This window comes from Bufo gargarizans, chromosome 2 (genome assembly GCF_014858855.1).
Source record: "Bufo gargarizans isolate SCDJY-AF-19 chromosome 2, ASM1485885v1, whole genome shotgun sequence".
NCBI lineage: Eukaryota > Metazoa > Chordata > Amphibia > Anura > Bufonidae > Bufo > Bufo gargarizans.
Window position 1 is genome coordinate 599881320 of NC_058081.1, and position 18015 is coordinate 599899334.

An 18015-nucleotide genomic window follows, 5' to 3' on the forward strand; every position below is an offset into this window, starting at 1 on the left:
CTCTGCATTTTGCATAACGGAATTGCGGACTCAATCATTTCTATGGGGCCGCATGATGTGCGGCCCGGATCCAGAATTGCGGACCTGCACTTCCGGGTCCGCAATTCCGATCCCGACAAAAATATAACATGTCCTATTCTCTTAGTGCCGGCAATGTGCGGTCCACAAAGTGCGGAACGCACATTGCCGCTGGCCGTGTTTTGCGGATCCGCAAAACACACACGGATGTGTGAATGGACCCTTATAGTAAGTGAGGTTTTTCTGTTTTTAAACGTAAAACATTTATTGCATTAATCAAAAGGTTTTGTGTTTAATTTTTTTTCTGCGTGGTATTGAAAGGTATTGAGTATCACAATACTTTTTTATGGTATCGAAACAACCCTAGATACAACACAATGGAGCGGTCTGTAAAAAAATAAAAATAAGGAAAGATGGCACTAAGAAAAATATAGTGGTAGGAAACTGTGCAATAAAATCACCGTCAGCTATTCTGGAATTGGCTTAGGCTAGTTCACACCTGCAGAGAACAGTCTGCCGGAATTCACCGGATCCTGTAACGTTATATTTCCCTACCCTCATCACTTCCAGTCGCCCTGGAGGAGGTGTGCCGCGCCGCACAGGCGCACAATGACGTTGTAGGGAAATTTGACAGCAGAGTGCGCATGCGCCAGGAGCCTCGCCAGCGGTTAGAGTAGGGAAAAATTACGGGCCAGTGCGCAGGCGTGGTGATCGGATGGATGTTCTCAGCTAGACACCGGCCGACACTGCGCATGCGCCGGGAGCCTCACCAGCAGTTAGGGAAGGGAAAAATACATTGCCAGAATACCTGCCTGCCCCATTAAATATAAGGGGTCAGGCGGAGATCTGGCTGCATTCGGGCAGACAATGCGAGGATCGTCCAGACACAAACCGCTGCATTGTCTGTCGGAACAGCCCGATGGACTTCACGCGGTCACACCAGATCCTTACCAGTAAAAAAGAAAAATGTGAATTTACATGCATAACAGCCTCTAGACGTTTTCCCAAATATACATAATGATAACCTACAATTAGGATAGGCTATCAATATCTAATGTGTGGGGGTCGGACTCTAAGCCCCCCGCCGTCCAGCTGTAAGTGCTGCATGCAGGTCCTTGACCTGTGACATCACTTCCATCGGTCACATGACTTTCTTCCAGCTCAGGCCCATTCAAGGGACTGGGATCTAGTGTCAATACCAAGCACAGCCACTATACAACGGACGCGGTGAGCTCAGAATGCTGTGAGGGGGCCGAACACTTGTCCCAGTGCTGGGGCTTCTTGAAATGGCTGAGGAGCTGAACCCCCATGATCAGATACTGATCACTTAGGGCTCATGCACACGACCATATGCCCTCCGAGATATACAGTCCATGAGCGGCATACATCGTGCGCACAGGAACGCACAGCATCATAGGTTACTATAATATTGTTCCGCACTCATATTATAGCCCCGCAGGCGGCCCGATGCGCACAGCATCACAGTAAAACCTATGATGCTGTGTGCACAATGTATGCCGCTCTGGGACATATGGCCCACTCACGGACCGTATATCTCGGAGGGCATACGGTCGTGTGCATGAGCCTTTATCCTCTTCCTTACGTACATCTCCTCAGGAAGGGTCATCAATATCTAATTGGTGGGGGGTCCGACTACCAGAACGCCTGACAGTTGTTTGAAGGGGCCACAGGTCTCGTCCCAGCCTCTCAAACTATACCAAGCACAGCGCTGAACGCTGTATGTGTGCCTGGCAATGCCCAAGTGAATGGGAGGCAGCTGCAGAAAGGCCACGACCGATGTGACATCACTGGCCTGAAGAAAGTTCATCAAAATCGAAATCCCGGAAACCTCCTTTAATTTTACAATAAGGAATCAAACGAACGATAAAAACCATCAGCGATCAGACGGCCTCCTGCACACAGACGCATTTTTCTAATGCATTTTTTGAGGATCGGATAAGGAACAATTTATTTCAATGGGGCTGCAAAAACGCGGACAGCAAACCGTGCGTGGTAAACATCGGCCGGCCTAGAAAAATGATAGAAATGTCTTCTCTGTATAGGACATGTTCTATGGGTTTGGGGGCGGGAATGGCGATACGCACACGGGCAGTATCCGCAGATTGCAGACCACAAAACGCACGGAGCCTTAGACTACATTCACACCACTGTATTTTTTTGCGGATCGCACGTGGACCAATTAATTTCGGGAAGACTACATACGGATGTCAACTGTGCATTGCCCGCATCCGTTTTTACAATGGGGCCCGTAAAAAGTGAGGAAAGCACATGGAACGCATCCGCAGACCGCAAAATAGATACGGTCATGTGCATGTAGTAAATGTGCCCCACTCCTGACCCAGAAACATGCAGGGCAAAAACCACCTGCGTGCACCACCCTGCCATTCTAGGCATCAGGGGGCGCGACTGCCAACCTGGCTCAATACACGGATAAAAAACTAAGACCCCCTCGTACGCCATGACCACCATTTACACAGAGGCCACTGCACACTATCTGAACTTTTCTGTGACTTTCTAGTATTTCTCAAATCCTCACCATTTTCAACATCTCTGCTTGCTGTTGGAGAAAACCCCAGTATAGTCCTATGACTTAGGGTTTACCACATTGGATTTAGGCATGCCTCTTTCCAGCGCCATTACTCCATGAATGTGGCACAGGTTGGTGGGCACAGCCTCCATAGCAGCACACAATGAATGCCCAGACAATGGGGCCAGCCTGTCAGCTCGGAGAGGGCAGGAAAGAGTTAACACGTGGTAAAGTTCACGGCACTCACCACAAAGGGACTTTCCAAGCAGATAAAGTGCCAGGAGCACTTGGGCAATGTCCCCCGGCTTGTGGGCTTGGATGAGCTGGCAGCGGCCTGCTCCTTCCCCCGTGCCGGGGACTGTCCTGATTACAAAGCCCTCTAAACTCGCCCGCAGATGCGGATAGCAGCCCTGCGGTGACTCGGTGGTGGCGGAGCATTCCCCATAGTGTCATATATTGTCAGGTACTCACCACGTATCCCGCCCGGCCGCTCTCCCTCAGCCCTCCCCCATAGCGACGCCGTAACCGGGCGCCAGCGAGTGAGACATAGACCGGCTGATTAGGTAGACAGTAATACGATTCTACCGACGCCTAGTGGTGACCAGAGCAAGAGCAACATGAGGAAAGGAAGGCGTGACTGCACTCATCAGCCTATCAGATTACAGGTATTATTTTTCTGAGGTAGATTGGGAAATGTAAGCAGTGTTCTCATTGGTTGCCATATCACCTCATCACCTGTGCTTATGGTTAGGTCTACACAGCGTGACCACGGTTGCAATTATGGTCGGACATGCTATTTTTATGGTGCTTGGTCATATGTGTATTTTTACCTCAATATTAACACTAGGGTTACACGTAGTCAAGTGACATAAGGTCAATGATAATATCATGCTACTACACCACACCAAACATTAGTGAACGCAGTTGCGTTGCGACCTAGGTGACACAACCTTATATCACCTCGTTATCATTAGGCTATCACTAGCTGATCGGCAGGGGTCAGTGGGCAGTAGGGTAAGGTCTCTTTCACACGAGCGAGTTTTCCGCGCGGGTGCAATGCGTGACATGAACGCATAGCACCCGCACTGAATCCTGACCCATTCATTTCAATGGGTCTGTGTACATGAGCGTTGTTTTTCACGCATCAGTTCTGCGTTGCGTGAAAATCGCAGCATGTTATATATTCTGCGTTTTTCACGCAGCCCTGGCCCCATAGAAGTGAATGGGGCGCCGTGAAAAACGCATTGCATCCGGAAGCAAGTGCGGTGCGTTTTTCACTGATGGTTGCTAAGAGATGTTGTTTGTAAACCTTCAGTTTTTTATCACGCGTGTGAAAAACACATTGCACCCGCGCAGAAAAAACTGAACGCAATCGGAGACAAAACTGACTGAACTTGCTTGCAAAATAGTGCAGGTTTCACTGAACGCATCCGGACCTAATCCGTCACGCCCGTGTGAACTCAGCCTAAGCCTTTCTCAGATTCGGGCACAGGATTCATTTTAAACTGCAGTCCAGACTGTCTGACTTGCTCGCTCACGGTCCTGACGGCTTGCGGTGAGTGAGCGGTCGGCGAGCTTGAACTTGAAGAGAACGAGGCCGCCGGTCAGGCTGGATTGGACGCCGGGGAGCTGGGGACTGCTGGTGGTCAGGAGCACGAAGACGTTGATGAAGGAGAGCAGCAAACCCTCGCCCCACAGCATGGCGGCCGCGCCGGGACTGAGCTGCTCTCACTCCCAGATCAGGCCGGATAACAATGAGACGAGCCGCGGGCCTGCGCTCCTCCCGTCCCTGGCTCTTCTGCTGCGCTCCTTTCCTATCACCTTCCCTCCCCCCCAGTCTTCGTTACCGGGCCCAGGAAAGCTGCCGGACTCTCACACAACACTCTACAGTCAGTGTGCTGGCCCGAGTGACGGTTCCAGGGGGATGAGGGCCACATTACTCTAACTGGCAGTCACTAATGGGGGCATTATTCTTAATGGGTGGCACTAATGGGGGCATTACTCTTACTGGGGGGCACTAATAGTGGGCATTATTCATTCTGGGGCTCACTAATAGGGCCATTTATTACTCTTACTGGGGCATTACTATTACTGAGGGGGCACTAATGGGGCATTACTATTACTGGGTGCATTACTATTACTGGGGGCGCTAATGGGGGCTTTAATATTCCTGGGGAGCCACAGTATGACAGCGAATTCAGACCCCGTGTTAAGCCACGCCCCCACAACCACAACTTGCCCAGTATTTTTTGTTGGGAAAGGTGGCAACCCTAGTGGGCAGTGATAGCGCTGTCCACTACAAGGCTGCTCGTTTTGTGGTGTATTTCGGCGCCAACTTCCAGCAATGGAGCTGCACCCAAACAGCTGATCAGCAGGGGTGCAGGGTGGTGGACCCCTGCCAATTAGCCAGTGAAGGCCTATCCTGAAGAAAGGCCACTTAGTACAGCCTAGACCAGAGGTAAGCAACCTCCGGCACCAGGTGTTGTGAAACTACAACTCCCAGCATGCATACTTGCTCTTCTCTTCTCAGAACTCTCATGGAAATGAATGGAGCATGCTGGGAAATGTAGTTTCAGAACAGCTGGAGTGCCGAAGGTTGCTGATCCCTGGCCTAGACAAACCCTTTAGGCCTCTTTCACACGGGCAAGTTTTCTGCGCGGGTGCAATGCGCGAGGTGAACGCATTGCACCCGCACTGAATCTGGACCCATTTACTTCAATGGGGCTGTTCAGATGAGTGGTGATTTTCACGCATCACTTGTGCATTGCGTGAAAATCGCAGCATGTTCTATATTCTGCGTTTTTCACGCAACACAGGCCCCATAGAAATGAATGGGTCTGCGTGAAAATCGCAAGCAAGGTGGATGCAGTGCGATTTTCACGCATGGTTGCTAGGAGATGATAGGAATGAAAGCAACCCCGGACCCCATTAAAGTCTGTTCACTGTATTATTTTCCCTTAGAACATGGTTATAAGGGAAAATAATAGCATTCCTAATACAGAATGCTTCGTAAAATGTGGCTTGAGGGGTTAAAAAAATTAAATAAAAATTAACTCACCTCACCTTGTTCTCTGATGACTCTGCCATAGTCAGTCTTATCACAGGTGAGGACGACTCAGAGTACAGACAGGGGACACAGGATTTTGTGGACCGGTCTCAGCGGAACCAGCTCCAGATCAACGCGGGAAAAACCAAGAAGCTGGTGGTGGATTTCCACAGACACAGGCCCCCTGCTTTGGTTCCGGTGAACATACAGGGAACGGACATTGAGATGGTGGACTCTTATAAGTACCTAGGTGTTCACCTGAACAACAAACTGGACTAGAGCCAGAACACTGATGCCCTTTTCAAAAAAGGTCAGAGCAGACTCTACCTGTTGAGGAGACTGAGGTCCTTTGGAGTGCAGGGGACGCTCCTAAAGACCTTCTTTGACTCAGTGGTGGCATCTGCCATATTCTATGGTGTGGTTTGTTGGGGGAGCAGCTTATCTGTGGCTGAGAGACAGAGATTAGAGAAGCTCATTAAGAAGGCCAGCTCTGTCCTAGGTTGTCCCCTTGATCCACTGCAGGAGGTGGGTGACAGAAGAACTCTAGCAAAATTAACATCACTGTTAGACAATGTCTCCGACCCCATGTACGAAGCTGTTGTGGAGCTGGAGAGCTCCTTCAGTGACCGCCCGCTGCATCCTAGGCGCACCAAGACACGTTATCGGAGGTCCTTCCTCCCAGCAGCGGTTAGGATTTATAACCACCACTATTCTCAGAAACCCAATAGTGAATTTTTTAAATAAATTCTGTGTTATGTTTTTCTTGTATTTTTACTCTTTCATTTCTAATTACTCTTACTTTTGCTCCTGTTGTGAATGTGATTGCTGATGTTATGGCAAAATTTCCCCACTGAGGGACAATAAAGGGATTTTCTTCTTCTTTCAGGACCTGCAAAAGTACCTTTGATGACGTAATCGCGCTCACCACGTGGTGACGTCAGCACAGGTCCTGCTGAATGAAGATAGAAGGAACTTCATTCACTTCAATGGGTCCGCGGATCCGGAGATGCGGAATGGTACAGAACAGAAATCCACGGAAGCACTACGGAGTGCTTCCGTGGGGTTTCGTCCCGTACTTCCGTTCCCCAAAAAGATAGAACATGTCCTTAAAGTGAATGGGTCCGCGATCCGCTGCAGCTGCCACACGGTCAGTGTTCGCGCATTGCGGCCCGGCCACGGGGCGCACACGTTCGTGTGCAGGAGGCCTAACACTTCCACACTGTATGGCCCCTTTCACACGAGCAAGTTTTTTCCGCGCTGGTGCAATGCGTGACATGAACACATAGCACCCGCACTGAATCCTGACCCATTCATTTCAATTTTTTTCACACATCAGTTCTGCATTTCGTGAAAAATGTAGCATGTTCTATATTCAGCGTTTTTCACGCAGCCCTGGCCACATAGAAGTGAATGGGGCTTCAGTGAAAAACGCATTGCGTCCGCAAGCAGGTGCGGATGCAATGCGTTTTTCACTGATGGTTGCTAAGAGATGTTGTTTGTAAACCTTCAGTTTTTTATCACGCATGTGAAAAACGCATTGCACCCGCGCAGAAAACACTGAACAACTGAAAGCAATCGCAGACAATACTGACTGAACTTGCTTGCATAATGGTGCGAGTTTCACTGAACGCACCCTGAACGCATCCTGAGCCAATCCGTCATGCTCGTGTGAAAGAGGCCTCTGAGAGGTGCACTAGGCTCTCCCCCGTTGACTCAGGAACAAGGAGCACACCCTGTTGATGAATCCTGCATACATTAGCAATGGCGGACAGCCTAAGGTTAGGGTTCCCACTTTTCCCAACGAAAAATACTGTCCAAGTTAAGCAATACCCCAAAGGGGATGTGGTAGTGGCAGCGTAGCTTAAGGCCCCTTTCACACGGGCGATTTTTCCGTGCGGATGCAAAGCGTGAAGTGAACGCGTGGCACCCGCACTGAATCCTGACCCATTCATTTCTATGGGGCTGTGCACATGAGCGGTGATTTTCACGCATCACTTGTGCGTTGAGTAAAAATCGCAGCATGCTCTATATTGTGCGTTTTTCACGCGACGCAGGCCCCGTAGAAGTGAATGGGGCTGGCAGAAAAACGCAGTAAATCCGGATACCATGTGTTGCGTCGCGTTTTTCATGCTTGTAACTAAGCAACACTTCAGAATTTAAAGACAGGAAGTAGGTGTTTTTTAGCGTCTGTCTGCGTCTATCTGCGTCAGTTTGGTGTCTGAGAATAGGGAGAAAGTTTGCTGCCAAACTTTTCCAGCCCTTGCGGAGTGAAAAAAAAAAAATGCCCAAATCACCACACGTCATTGACGTAGAAAAGCTGATTGTCCTGGTGCAGGAGAGGCCCTGCATCTTGGATCTTCGGGCGGCCGAGTACCAGGACGGCTACAAAAAGGATGCTGCCTGGTCGGAAATTACCCAGGAACTTTTTGCCCCAATCTGGGAGAAGACACAAGGCCCAAGTAGAAGGAATTTAAGTAAGTACACAATGTATACCATGTTTGAGCCTTTCAGTACTCCCTAGTATATAGACGTAGTTATACGTTATTGTTCCTAGTATATAGACGTAGTTATACGTTATTGTTCCTAGTATATAGATGTAGTTATACGTTATTGTTCCTAGTATATAGATGTAGTTATACGTTATTGTTCCTAGTATATAGATGTAGTTATACGTTATTGTTCCTAGTATATAGACGTTAATTGACAATTGTTTATGAATAGATGTAGATATTGATACCTGTTCCTTTCATGTCTTTGTATTACCAGTTGAGGAGGTCAAGAATCGTTGGCGAAGCTGCAGGGACCAGTTCCGCAAAGAGATGAAACATCGTGGGCGGAGCGGGGCTGGTCCCCCCAAGAAAAGGCCCTATCTTTTCAGGGAGCAGCGGTTGTTCCTGCGCGATGTTATGGAGCTGCGTCCGTAAGTTCATTTTATAGTCATACTGAAATGGTCATCTGAGTAGTATTTATGGTATAGACATATAGGTTACAGATGTAGCAGGGTAATACACATGCTTTATGTGACATGTGATGCTAACTAAATGCTTATAAATGCATTATGCAATAGCTTATCGCGCCATTTTGCTTAAAGATAACATGATTATTATAGACATTCAAGTTAAAGAGTGTGTGTGTTATTCCTGCTAAATCTGTACTTATAATGTAACTAAAGTATTGAAATTTCAACATATGTTTATGCATTTTCTACTGTTTTTAGAACTGAAGACAACCTAGAGGAGGAAGCTGATGAGTCGGGCCCACACCAATCAGGTGCATGTGAGGAGGACACCACATCAGCCCAGCCTGAAAGTGGAGCTGGACCAAGCACAGCACCATCAAGGCCTCCTGCAGCATCTGGTGGCGAGTCCCCCACCTCCCCTCTGGCTCTACCCAGCAGGGCCAGACGACGGGCAATGCCTCCTGCCGAGTCTAACATCAATTTGCAAGTTCTAGATTATTTATCTAGAGCACGGCAGGAGGATCATCACGACATGTTTGCCCGTAGTCTGGCCCATTTTATGCGTCAGCTACCTCCAGAACGACTAATGCGAACCAGAACTGCATTAGAAATAGTTCTGGAGGTAGCCCCCAAGAGCCGACAGAAATGTTTGACGCGCTGGAAAGCCTGCACTGTCATGGCAACATATTTAGCCCCTACCACCCCGCAGGTAGTCAGCCCTCACAGGGCCCCCAACAATTTCAACCCCAAAGGGATCCCTATGGACCACCAATTGCCCCATATGTGCAACAGTTTCAGGGGGAACCCTGTTACAGTCAGCAGGGCCCATCGTCCAGCCAACCTGGCCCAAGCCAGTACTCTGGACCACCTTCCCAGACACAATTTCATGGACCCCAATATCAGGGCCCATCGTCCAGCCAACCTGGCCCAAGCCAGTACTCTGGGCCCCCTTCCCAGACACAATTAACTGGACCCCAATATCAGGGCCCATCATCCAGCCAACCTGGGCCTAGTCACTACTCCGGGCCTCATTCCCAGCACCAAATTTCTGCCCCTCATTATCAGGGAGCCTCGTCGCCATCAAGACGTTATGTCAATTTATAATTTATATTTGTTCCCTGTTTATTTTTTTTGGAAAAGCCAGAGTATACTGGAATATAGTGTGCAATAAAACAAGTTTATTTTTCAAGTTTATAATTGTTAACTTTGGTGTTTATTTTGCACAAACACACACAATACAATATAGATTTATGATTTGTGGAAAACATCATTAGCCACAAAAGATCCATACATTTTAAAGTTTTTATTCACAATCTGTAAACACACATTCATGTATTGTTTTTTTGGCCTATAATTGAAGAACTTTGGAGGGTGCGCACGGAGCTCAGGGTACAAGCCAAAAAAGAGTCCTTTGCTGGGCCTCTGCGAAAGTATAGGATGCACCCACATACGTTTCTTCCGCAGCTCCTCCTCAATCATTTCTGGCTGCTCCCCAAAACAACGGGACACCAGCCAGTGCAAAAACACATGGTCAGTTGATGACAGGGTGAAAGTGGACATCCTGCAAAGGATAATCCAATAACAAAGACACACGTCAACCACACAAAAACCACTCCACCACAAAAAATGGAGCTGTCCAACAAAACACTGCATGCTGGGGCTATTTATATTGTCTTTGCATTACAGATGAATCTAGTGGATGGATCCGTTTTTTTCCACGCGCGTGAAAAAACGCATGCCACACGCGCGTGAAACGCGACGCAATCGCATAGTCAAACGCATCCTGCCAAAAAACATGACGCCCGTGTGAAAGAAGCCTAACACAGGTGTTAAGTTGCTATGTAATAATGTGGCTCCCAGTATTAATAGTGCCCCCCGTAATATTAATTCCTTCATTACAGCTACCCTATAATTAATAATTCCCCCATTAGCGCCCCCCCAGTAATCGTAATGCCTCCATTAGTGCCCCCCAAATTTTGTAAAGCCTCCATTAGTACCCCCAGTAATAGTAATGCCTCCATTAGCGCCCCCAGTGACAGTAATGTCTCTATTAGTGGGCCCCAGAATTATTAATGCCTCCATTAATAATGATGCCCCCATTAGTGCCCCCTAGAATGAATAGTGCCCCCCAGAATTAATAATGACCCCGTTAGTGCCCCCAGAATTAATAATGCCCCCATTAGTACTCCCCAGAATGAATAATGCCCCATTGGCGCCTTCCAGAATTAATAGTGCCCCCATTAATAGTAATGCCCCTATTAGTACCCCCCAGAATTAATAGTGCCCCCATTAGAGCCCCCCAGTAATAGTGCCCCCCAAAATGTATAATGCCTCCATTAGTACCCCCAGTAATAGGAATGCCTCCATTAGCACCCACAGTAATAGTAATGCCCACCAGAATTAATAGTTCCCCCGTTAGAGCCCCCCAGTAATATTAATGCCCCCATTATTGCCCCCCAGTAATAGTAATGCCCCCTTCTCTGTGCAAAGAAAAATAACTCACCTCCTCCATTTGAACGCACGGCTGTGAACACTGGCTGCTCACTGGAAGCTCTGAACCCTGACAACCCCTTTAAATAATCTACAGTTTTTTGTATGGGCACATAGGCTGGTTGAGATTCTGCATGCTGGGCACCTGTATGTAGTGCGGGCAGTCTACTGTGCCATGTTTCACTTACGCTGGGTTCACACCTGAGCGTTTTACAGCGCGTTCCTACGCGCTGTAAAACGCACAACAGGCAAGAACCAATGATTCCCTATGGGAATGGTTCTCACCTGGGCGTTTTACAGCGCGTACGATCGCGCTGTAAAACGCCCGACGCTCAAACAAGTGCTTGAGCTTTTTTTGGGCGTTTGTCGCGCGTTCCCGCACATAGAAATTCGGGAACGCGCGACAATGTGTGAACGCCAATCTCTGTATGCGCGATTGTAAACGCCCGTACAATCGCGCATACAGAGCGCTCGTTTCAGAACGCTCAGGTCTGAACCCAGCGTTAGGGTTCTTGCACACAAATGTATTTTTGGTCCGCATCCGATACAAATTATTTGCAGGTCGTATGCGGACCCATTCACTTCAATGAGGTAACAAAAGATACAGACAGCACATGAAATCCGTTCTGGCCGCAAAATTATAGAGCATGTCTTATTCTTGTCCGCATTACGGACAAGGATAGGACCGTTCTATTAGGGGCCGGCCGTTCCTTTCCTGCAAAATGCGTAATGCAAATGGCCAGTATCTGTGTTTTGTGGATCTGCAATTTGCGGACCGCAAAACAGTCGTGTGCATGAGCCCTTATGCATGGGGTCGGGGACCAGGGTGCTCCTCAGCGGACCAGTCTGAGCCGGTAAGCTAGCAACTTCCCTAAGTCAGACCTGACATTTTCCTTCACTTCTCTGAGTAGAGAAGTTTCCATAACTGTTCGTAATGAATGGAAAACAGGAAGTCGTGTCCAATTTTTACCAAATTTTTCAGAGATATTTCGGAAAGTATTTGACTACTACCTGCTTGTTCAGGGCTTGCTGTGGTGATTTGCAGGAAACGCAGTCTTTACACTGTACAATAATGTGATGCCGAAAAAAGGTACCTGCCCTGCTGTGTAAGGGATTAGGTCAAGAATTTGGCATGGGGCAGGTTGTTTCAATTTTTGCCTCAGGCAGCCCAAAGGCTATGTGCTTCCCTGCCCGTGGCCACAAAGCACCAAGGGAAGGGGGCCCCAAGCTGAACTCTTGCACCAGGGCCCATGTGCCTTCAGCATACGCCCCTGGCTTTATACATATTACATTGGACGTGAATTCTGCCTCAAAGCTGGCGTGACTGCAATGATACAGACAGTCAGGGCGTCTGATTCCAGCTCATCGCATCCTTCGATGCACACATTGGTAATTGCTCTGTTGCCTTTGAACTGTCACCTTAGGATGACTACGTGATTACACCGTAATAGCTCTGTTATGTCATTTTCCAGTAATCAGGCTCTGAGTGGATAAATCATCAAACTACAGAAATTAAGCTCAGACTGGTTCCCAGCATCCTTCATCACAGCATCCCCTCTGCTACACTGGTTGTCGCAAACCTCTGCCACTCTCCTTCCATGCCATAGTTATGGTTTGTACCAGTTAACCTTCGGTTAAAGGTTATCCAACAGCGTCACGACTCCAAGTCTGCAGGGCATCTGGGTGTTAAGAAAACACTTGCCCTTCTTAAACATCACGTTTGATGGCCCAGTATGTCCGTGGATGTTAAGGCCTACATCCAGGCATGTAGTGTGTATGCTCGATGTAAACCGTCTCGGTCCGCCCCTTCTGGTACTTTGCTCCCATTGCCCATTCCTCAGGCTCCATGGACTCACATCTCCATGGACTTTATCACAGATTTGCCAAGGTCCTCTGGAAGTACGATAATCTGGGTAGTGGTGGACCGTTTTAGTAAAATGGCCCACCGTCAATTTGAGGAGTGAACATCTTTCATGTATCACTTCTCAAATCAGCAGTTGACTCTGCCTCCTTCATTCAGACTTCACCCCCGTTGGCTACTGGGGGTGAAAACTTGATCAGGACTCGACTCTCTAAAAAGGAACAACTTTTAGCAAATGAGGCAGTGGAAAAAATGGCCCAATGGTCATTGAAAGGGGTTTAGGTGGACGCCCTTCTGTCCTGTGTGGGGGGCCTGGTTTGATCCTATGGGGCCCTTACTTCTCTATGTACGCCACTGCCCGTTGGAGGTCCAAGGGGTGTCAGTGTTTGAGGTGAACATGATTTTGGACTCTCGTTTTGTCCAGAGGTCTCTCCAATACTTGGTAGACTGGAAGGGTTTTGGTCCAGAGGAAAGATGTTGGGTACTCTTCGAGGGGGGGGGGGGGGTAATGCAAGATCCTCACCTGTCTTGCTCTCCGGTGTGACCATAAAGGGTCCTCGTGTTACGCGTGTCTCCATTGATACACCAGCTCCAACCCCTTTGCGAACCGACGCAGGGATGCGTTTGCATGTGCAAGGAGGGGAAGACCGCATGGCTTTCAGGGGCAGCTTGGCCGGGCTAGTGGCAGTATGCTGCGGGCGAGATTGTCTCCGGTGCCTGTTGCGGATTCCATTCCGGTGTCCATGTCGACGCGCTCGCACATTCTTGCAGAGCCTGTTGTGCATCCGCATTTACGTTTGAAAACGAGTTTGCAAGGGGATACACGGTCGTGCATAGGGAATAGTATCTGGCCGCAAGTTCAAAACAGATTACTGGGCCGGCGTTGGTCTAATTGACTAATGACCGACCAAAGCCTTGTACACGGGTGTAGGGCAGGATCATGACCTATGGGGAGTGCCGAGTGGACACTTGGTGCAGGCACATAAAAGGTGGCCTCCCAGGTCGGTCAGTGCCCACTGTTATCCTTCCTTATCCAGGTCAGTACTGCTAGCTACTGACTGAAGTTTGTAGGGAATCCTTCCATTCCAGTGGGACCCAGGACTTTCCGTGGCGCATCCGTTTACCTGGCAAGTTGCACAGAGACTTATGCACGGATCGGGACTACTCCTGGCTTTCCTTTGTTTATAGTTTGCCTGATGTTTGCCCAGTGAAGTTTACCTGGACTTTGTATATTTTGTTAATAAACCCCTTTTACTTCATCCTCACTGGTCTGTTTCATTGGTGCCTTGCATTACAATACTTGCGGCTATGAAATGTCATCTGGGGGCCTCGTACTATATTACTTCGGGTATTAAATCAGTTGAAGCATTCCCCACCTATAAACCTGTCGCCAGATAGTAATGACGGCATCTCTGCATATAATACCTCCCAGAGAGGAGGGAGTCATTAAGATAGCATAATACGTGCATATACCCACATTAATACAAATGGTGTATATATAACTATCTTGGTCATGAAAGGACCTGCCATGTAACACCCGTTTTATGCGAGCACACCCATGTATGAATAGAGGTAGTAAATATGCGACATAGAGCCATACAATACAGAGAATTAAAAGGAAAAATAACGGGGTACACAGTGACATTATAAAGCCAGAATTTGTCAGCCCGGGGGGCGCCTAAAGTTGTGTACACACCAGTCCTATCTCCTCATAATTATTCTCATATGAAGCCGGTGTATGATATAAACTCATTCAGTCCATTAGGCTTTACAGTATGTAGTCTGAATGTCTGTCCATTCAGCTTCTTTGCACAACAGATCGCCAATGTCCCCTCCCCTTGATGATGGTTTGACATGCTCGATCCCTTGAAAGCTTATACATCAGACCGTCCTGCACCATCTTTTACCATATGTTGTGCTACCGGGTTGTCATCCTGTTTGACAATATTCGATAGGTGTTCCCCTATCTGTCTCCTAAACTCCCGCTTAGTTTTGCCAACATATTATTTTTGCCAAATGAACGTGGCCACGTACACTACGCCTAACGTACGGTAACCGTATTGCCTTTTTTGATAGCCTTGAATGCAATACAGTTTCCACATCTGAAGGTGCCACATGGTATTTTAGGGAGCCAGGTATCACTAATGGGGGTCCTGAATGTACTATGGACCAACCTATCCCCTAGATTGCCCCCTCTCCGGTAGGTGATTTGTGGCTAATCACCCACCAAATCTCCAACAACTGGGTCAGATTTTAAAATGCCCCATGAGTCCTGCAATATCTCCCGTACCTCCTTATGTGCCAGATAAAATGTTCTGATAATTCTTATTTGCTCATTAATAATGTCCCGTTCTTTGGGATATCGCATACTCTCTCTTTTGCATCCAGAGGACACAGGATAGCCTCTTTGCATAAGCCTTCTTTGTAGGTCACTCGCCATCATTTTAAAGTCCGCCCATTCAGAGCAATTCCGTTGGGCCCTTAAATATTGGCCCTTCGGAATGCCTCGTTTGAGAGAGGTGGGATGTCCACTGTCCCATTGTAGCAAGGAGTTGGTGGCTGTGGACTTATGAAACATCCTCGTGACTATTTTTCTGGACTAGTTTATGTTATTTGAGACGTCCAAAGTTTATTGTTTTTATTTTATTTTGAGCTCTATCATAGTATATAGTTTGGTGTGATCAGTGCTAAAGTATATCTTTTCAACATTTTTAAAAAGCCAGGTGGCAGTGGCATACTTACCACATGGACAGGGTATGACACGGGGTACGCCATGGGGCTCACTGAGCAAAATGCAGCCTTGGTGGGGAGTAGTGGTGTCAGTCTGCTATAGCTATTTTTCACAAGATCCGCAGCTTGCATAGTATAAACCAGACACGTTTAAAGGGGTTTTCTGGCCCAAAAAACGTGTAAACTACTCACAAAAAAAGCACCACTCATGTCACGAATCCCAGAGTCCTGTAAGGTCAATTCACAGCCCCCGGACACTTTCTGCTTCCTGTTTCAGTCTGGACAGTGACCTGCTACAGCCTATGTTGGAACTTTATCACCGAACCAGGAACCAGAGATTAGAGAGGCGGGTATCATTGGTATAGGAGCAGGAGGGAATCCATGAGATGAGTAGTGTTTTTTTATTTTTTATTTCTGAACAGCACTTAACATAATTACTTGAGTCCAGAAAACCCCTTTAAGAATGGGATTTAACGCCTTTAAAGGGTTTTCCGAGACTGGAAAAGATTTATCATGGGGCAAGACAAGGTGGAAAAAGTTAAAGAAAAAAAACACCTTGACACAATTTCCCATTTTTATAGCTGCTGCTTCTGTTCCCACTCCTTCCAGTCCCTGTCGCATTGGAAGAGGTAGCGTGCCATATACAGGTACATGACAGACGTCAGCCAGCCAGCGGTGACATGAGCATGAATGACATCCAGAGGCTCAAAGGTCATGTGCCATTCATACACACACATCAGCGCTGTTATCAACTGTTGCCCTTTTATAAAAGCTGTGTCTTCTGTGCTTGCTCTTTTAGCCCTTATGTAGTCATTAACCAGTATGGCTTTTAGGCCTCATTACCATGTCTGTATTGTGGTCCACAAACCACAAATCTGCAAAGTACAGACACTTTACATGTGCAATGCACATTTCCTCACATCCATCACAAGAAATGACTATTCTTGTCTGCAAAATGTAAAAGAATAGGACATGTTCTATAATTTACAGGACGGACATACAGATGCAGACAGCACACGGATGGAAGATACTGTCACGTGCATGAGGCCTTATAGTGTGCCACGTGTGACAACTGTTCCCTGCCTGGGCTTTTCTGTAAAGTGATGTTGTAACCTTCCTTACTGGAATTTTCTATCAACTCAACATCCAAAAAAGCTATGTCATGTTTATTGGTACTACCCATAAAACTTAGATTATATCTGTTGTTCTAAATGTTATACATTCATTCCTATACACAAGGAGGATGTCGTCAATATAGCGCCTGCACCACAGGATAGATTCCTTAAAGGGATTGGTCTCCTCCTCCCACCATGCCATAATCAAATCGGCAAGTAAGGGGAGAATTTAGACTCTACGGCAGTGATGGCTAACCTCCGGCACTCCAGCTGTCGTGAAACTATGACTCCCAGCATGCTCCATTCATTTCTATGGAGTTTTAAGAACAGCCAAGCAAGTGTACATCTTGGGAGTCGTAGTTTTACCACAGCTGGAATGCCTGAGGTTAGCCATCACAGCTCTATGGGGATACCCTTAATCTGTAAAAATATATATATATTTGTTAAAGTTGAAAATTGTGGAGTAACAGATAATGAATACACATCAAAATATACTCCTGTAAGTCAGTAGAAGATACACTATACTTCAGCAAATAGAAATACACACCATGTCATGTGGAATATATGTGATATGGTCCTACTACAAACCGGATTCCAAAAAAGTTGGGACACTAAACAAATTGTGAATAAAAACTGAATGCAATGATGTGGAGATGGCAAATGTCAATATTTTATTTGTAATAGAACGTAGATGACAGATCAAACGTTTAATCCGAGTAAATGTATCATTTTAACCGCTTGCCGCAACTGTAACGCCGAAAGGCGTCATCGCGGCGGCTCTCCCAGGCTACGCTAACGCCGATTGGCGTCATCTCGCGTGAGCCGAGATTTCCTGTGAACGCGCGCACACAGGCGCGCGCGCTCACAGGAACGGAAGGTAAGCGAGTGGATCTCCAGCCTGCCAGCGGCGATCGCTCGCTGGCAGGCTGGAGATCCGAATTTTTTAACCCCTAACAGGTATATTAGACGCTGTTTTCATAACAGCGTCTAATATACCTCCTACCTGGTCCTCTGGTGGTCCCTTTTGTTAGGATCGACCACCAGAGGACTCAGGTAGGTCAGTACAGTCGCACCAAACACTACACTACACCCCCCCCCCCCCGTCACTTATTAACCCCTTATAAACCCCTGATCACCCCATATAAACTCCCTGATCACCCCCCTGTCATTGATCACCGCCCTGTCATTGATCACCCCCCCTGTCAGGCTCCGTTCAGACGTCCGTATGATTTTTACGGATCCACGGAT

The 18015-nt window shown here is 47.5% G+C and overlaps 1 protein-coding gene across 2 annotated transcripts in view; it reads right to left on the bottom strand.

Moving 5' to 3' along the window:
* Nucleotides 1-3218, bottom strand: part of LOC122926798 (solute carrier family 35 member E2A-like) — a 67464-nt gene extending 64246 nt beyond the window's left edge. The window contains exon 1 of one of the 2 annotated variants that reach the window (XM_044278283.1): nucleotides 3038-3218. The gene's annotated coding sequence lies outside the window, so the exon portion shown is untranslated. The other variant, XM_044278284.1, reaches the window with a different exon arrangement.
* Between the last annotated feature and the right edge of the window lie 14797 nt (nucleotides 3219-18015).